The 5,831-nt window shown below is 39.9% G+C and overlaps 1 pseudogene; it reads left to right on the forward strand.

Moving 5' to 3' along the window:
• Window positions 1-1,821, forward strand: part of LOC116704705 (uncharacterized) — a 21,250-nt pseudogene extending 19,429 nt beyond the window's left edge.
• Window positions 1,822-5,831: the final 4,010 nt, after the last annotated feature.

Consider the following 5,831-nt stretch of genomic DNA (forward strand, 5'->3'; position numbering starts at 1 on the left):
CACACACACACACACACACACACACACACAAACAGGAGGTCGTGACCAGAGTAAAAAGTATACCGCAGGGATCTAGGTCAGGGATGTGACTCATCGCCTCCTTGCTTCATCCGTCCCCTTTCCCTTCTTCCTCCCACCCCCACCATCATCGTCCTTCCCCGATTCCTTCATTTCTTGCCTCCCTTCCTCCATCCCCGTTTCATTCATCCTGCTCCTCCCCCTCTATCAGGAAAATCTTCATTCACAAAGTGGAAAGAGGTGGGGCAACTGGCTGTTACTGGTGAGTGTGATTTATCTGCGCCGTGGTTGACACTCAGCCAATAGGGAATGCTGGTTATAGTATCACCAACCATGGAGCTCTGAGTGCACTTACTATGTAGAACAAAAGACTGTGGAATCAGCCGTTTGCTGTCATGTGGTACCGTTGTTCAACATTTACATTACATGTCATTTAGCTGACGCTTTTGTCCAAAGTGACTAACAATTGCTATATACGTCAGAGGCTGCACGCCTCTGGAGCAACTAGGGGTTAAGTGCTCAGGGACACACTGGTTGATGTGTAGCAGTGGACTTAAACCTGGGTCTCCCACACCAAAGGCATGTGTCATTTTCATTCCCCCTCTCATTCCCCCTCTCTCTCCCGTTTCTTGTTTTCAACCGTCCTATAAAAATAAAGGCCTAAAATGCCCCAAAAATAATAATGATTGTCAAATGAGCACAGATATCAAGAAAGTGTTTGTGACTTAAGTCAACCTAATGTTCCGTTTCAACTTGGCTGCTGAAAGGTGTTGCGTTGCGTTCCTACTTATAAATCTTGAAAACACCATACAAAGAAAGTGTTATGGAGGCTGTAGATTCACACGTTGAAGATTTCTTCAGCGTTGGCGGAAGCTCTCGTTCTGCCAAGTGCCTTCTGGTTTAACATTTTGTTTTTGCACTAGTATAAAATTAGGACATTTTTTTCCACTTCCACCCCCACTGCTTTTAACTCTAAATATCATCTGTCAAGCAGAAAGTAAGCTACGTTTATGTCGGTGCAGCAAAGATACTGGAGTTACAACACATTCAGAAAACTCTTCCTTTTCTTGTTTTGCTGCCAGGAAGCGTGCATGTACCTGTTAAAGCACTATGACTGGCGTTTGGACCCTCCATCGCAGGACCTTGAGTACAAATGGCTGCCTGTGTCTCGCCCCGCTAACCTCCCCACCATCTCTATTACCCGACTGGATCTGACCAGATCTGACAGGAGCGACACCGACTAGGGATGCACAGTATGTTGGGTGACGTACCTGCTTATAAGTCCAAAGAAAAAGGAAGAAAAAAAAAAGATATGAGCATTAAAAACCGTAGCTAGAGGCCACATATGCCTGTCTAGAATGTGCAGCACAAGCTGGAAAATATGTGAACACACACAGGGAAGCCAGCAAACTGTGAGGCTTTCCCTGCTGCGTATAATTCAGTAATCGTCCTGGGGAAAGCCGAGGAGTGTACTGGTTTCACCCTGTGTTCTCTGCCAGAAATTCCGCAGCTTTGCTTCTTGAATCTGCCACAGAAGACAAGCATATATAGCATATAGTTTTTTTAATGGGTCATTTATTTCCATTTAAAAAGATTCACCAGATCCACAACATGAAGCTCTTTGCCTCACTTATTATATCTTATACATCAGATATGGCTTCTAGTGTGAATTGAGGTACACCTTCCTTTTTGTCGTGGTGGAGTTAGCTGTGAACAGAAATTTAAATTACTTCCAAAACTGCAGCTCTTATGCGGTGAGAAATCACATTTCTTTTTACCACACTGCAGCATCACTTTTTAAACAGTATAAATCCAAGGGAACACACACACACACACACATGCACGCAGAGGTAAGCCCTCAGATTCCCTACCTAACTGCAAACCTGTCTCCCCTCCCCCTTCCACCACCTAGCAACCACCACTGCTTAGCAACAGTTCGTCATACCGACACTGACTTTAGTATGCAAGTCTCACAAACGCACACACACACACTTGCACACACTAACCTGGTTATTGCTGAAAGCGGATGGCAGTGATAAACATACCATCTGAATCACATGTCAATTATGGCAGAAGGCGTTTTGAGAGCTACAGTTTAAAAACACTTTGTAACCGAATGATGATTTTTAGCCCATAAACTCATAATCACTTTTGTTATATTATATTACATAGTGTGTAAGTTTGCATTTTTCTTCCATAGTCATTTAAAACGCTGTAATTGTTAAGTCTTTTTCTGATTTGACATACTAGACAGTGTCTAACTTCATGTAATGTTACTATAACATCTCACTATCATGCCACATTGTTCTTTTATGAGCATACGTGCTATATTTTTAATAAACAAAAAAAGAAAGAAATTTGGAGTAATTTCTTGTTGCTGCTTCAGTTTCTGTATTCTGTCAAATTTAAAGGTGAAATATGGTTCCCAATTTAAGGGACGGGACCTCCCAAAATAGATCTAATGTGTGTTGGGAAGATTCAAGGAATAAGAAAAAATAAAATGTAGTTTATTTGTTTAAAATAAAACTATTACATGTTCTATAATTACTTTCCCCCACATTGCATCTAAAAGAGAAGATTGAACGTTATTTATGAGACATAACAAATTACTATTTTCCAGTAAACCCCCTTCAAGTCATCAAATCAAATAGCATAGAAATAGACAGGAAATAACTTAACTCGACTTGTCATATAGCATCCTTCATACAAACATCCAACCCAAAGTGCTTCACATGGCAAAATTAAAACGGACAAAAAATGATTAAATTGAAAAAAATAAACAGCAATAAATATAAATTTGCAAGACTCATAATTACAACAATAAAACAAAATGTTTAGAAAAACATAGACATACAAAAGTAGAATACAATACAATATACACAGCAGGGACCAAAATAATGTAAAGTTACAAACTAAGGAAATGACATTACTCTAAAAAGCTAGGTCTTTAATTTCCTTTTAAAACTTAATACAGTTACAGATGAGTTTCCCCATTTACGGAAATAAACGCCTAGCAACATTAATGCTGTATTTTGTATACTTGCAATCCTTTCTCAGCAGCGGGAATGTGTTCAATCTGAACAGGAACATGTTCAGCTACAGTGTGAATGCAGCCGGGGGTGTGTAACTGAAATGTGAACTGTTCTGTTAATGCTGCCTGCAATCTCTGTAATCAGTCCTAGGCATGTGTCTCAGAAAGATGCTTTTGTCCTGCAGAGAGCTTCTCAATAAACCTACTGTGTTCTCTTTGCTGCTGTCTTACACAGACAACTATATGTCCTCCTATACACAGTGAATTCTGTTGTAGACACTGTGCATATTTCTTACTTGTCTCACTCAGCCGTTGTCTCTGTTTCTCCGTCACACGCACACACACACACGCACGCACGCACACTTGCAAACACACATCACACAAGATCGGGCAGAAACGGGATTCTAGTGAACAGAGTGGGATGACTCACTGCTCATTTTGCATGTGTCTGTTAGCTACCGGTCCTTCTCACAGCATTGTACAACAGGCGAGAGCGATTGGTGTTATAGTATAGGATGATGTGTTATAGGATGGTGCGATATGTCAGTTACTGGTAATCACGGCACATAACTCCCTGTAAACCTGGGAATTTACGTTTGTAACGGATTGTGTTCTAAATCATGCAGATAATTCGTTTACTGATGGCTAAACGGACTATCTGTGTGCCTCCTTGTGGTCTGCCCCTTCACATTTTAAAACATAATTTAAAAATCAGCTGACCACGCAGCCACAAACAATGGCTTTACTGAATTTGCTCTCGCAAATGTAATGTTGATAAATTTCAAGAATGTGATGAGCAGAAGCGGCGGTTTTCTTTCTTGCTTGTAGATCATGACAAAATGCAACTTTTTTTAGAGTGTGTGTGTGTGTGTGTGTGTGTGTGTGTGTGTGTGTGTGTGTGTGTGTGTGTGTGTGTGTGAGAATGTCTGTGAATGTGTGAAGTTAAGTTTTTGCACAGGATCCTTTTATTCATACATCCACATTTATACACAAAACATGTTGTATGAATGGACATATCAATAGATAGGAAGATATTAAAAATAAACGGTACACTACAGGTCACTCATTTTCCATCCAGGATGTGAGAAAAAGGAAATCATATTGGAATGGACACACACACACACACACACACACACACACACACACACACACACACACACACACACAGACACGTACGTCTAACAGGAGGTAGTACAGTGTATCCAGATGGCAGAACAAAGCCTGAGGTCAGTTTTAATGAGCGGAGCTAATTACCACATGACTGTCCTATCTGTCCACTCCCGGTGGACTGTTGGCCTTTAATAGGGTATACAACAGGAACAGGAAGTAAAGGCAGGAAAAGCCCACCACCTACCCCTGCCACACACAACTAAATAATAGTCTCTGCAAACAGTGTCTGATACATGCACCCAGCACTGTTTTTATAGACCCAGTAGACTTAAAGTCAACTGGTGATAATAGAGTGTACAGAACTATAAACACACGCATCCTACATTAGATCTGCATTGAAACAATGAGTGTTTGCTAACATGCTAACTTTTGCTTTGCTCAATGGGACTTTTTTTTCCAACGTAACCAGTAACCCCACTAATAGTAAGGTTAGTTCATAACATGGTCTTTGACCTGGCAATTAACATCATGTTAGCATTATTACTGCAGGCTATAAGCTAAAATTTGGAGCTAAAATTGGAGCTGAAAGACCCTGGGAACGGGTTTAGTGAGCTGTCATTGTATACACATAGAGACACACTCACATAAACACACAAGCATGTGTCCGCCAATGAAGTACACACACTCCTTGCTGCTTACTGTGTTTGTCTGTGCCCAGACAAGCAGGAAGAAAAAGCTATTAGTCACTGAGGTGCCATCAAGCACCGTTTAATTTATCTTCCCGGTGCTGCTGAACTCAGTGCTGCCGCTCAGATTCATCAGGGAGCGCTCTGGAGCAAAGCACTCTGCCAAATATATGTATAAAATCATTTGTTGCAGCAAGTGGACGTATATTTTTTGATTTGAGAGCCTCTGACAGAAGTTGAGAAGTAGTGAGCTAGTTCCTGGTCATACTGTAACATCAGTTGAGTTTCAGGTTGTCTGTAGAATATGAATGAACTTCCTGTGACTTGTTGAGGAAGTTGATGGAAGTCATAGAGTGAATGCCTTCATGTTAGAGCCTTTGTGAATTTGAAATTGAACGTTGACTTTCGTACTCATATAGTCTGGTCTACATTTATTTTTTAATTAAGAAGGGCAGTGATGCTTTGAACCTTTTTCTTCCATAATCAGCATGACTGATAATGTTAACTGGTTGATGTTTAGCAGGTACAATGTACAATGCCATCTTTGTTAAGCATGTAAGCATGCTAATATTAGTTAATAAGCACTAAACATAAAGTACAGCTAAGCCTTTTGAATTAGTCATTATTTGTCCAAGTATTTATTTATAAACCAAAGTATTGGACTAATTCAAAATTTTGATGCCGCTCGATTGGAAAGTCAGAGGATCACTATTTCCACGATGCTAGCATGGCTTAAAGGGAAAAAAAAACTAAATCAAACACAAGCAGGCTTAGAAATAACTTTTGATATCATGTCATTTCATTTTTAGTTTCCTATTTAAAATACTATAAATCTCTCCACAATCCTCTAAAAAGGTGAGTAGATGGTGAGCCACTGTAAAACAATACAAACAATAATCTCTAGTGTTCTTGATCCAGAATATATAACATTATTATTATAACTACTCAAATGCTTTAATTACAAACAATAAACCCACAGAAATAAT

This window comes from Etheostoma spectabile, chromosome 16 (genome assembly GCF_008692095.1).
Source record: "Etheostoma spectabile isolate EspeVRDwgs_2016 chromosome 16, UIUC_Espe_1.0, whole genome shotgun sequence".
NCBI classification, from domain to species: Eukaryota; Metazoa; Chordata; class Actinopteri; order Perciformes; family Percidae; genus Etheostoma; species Etheostoma spectabile.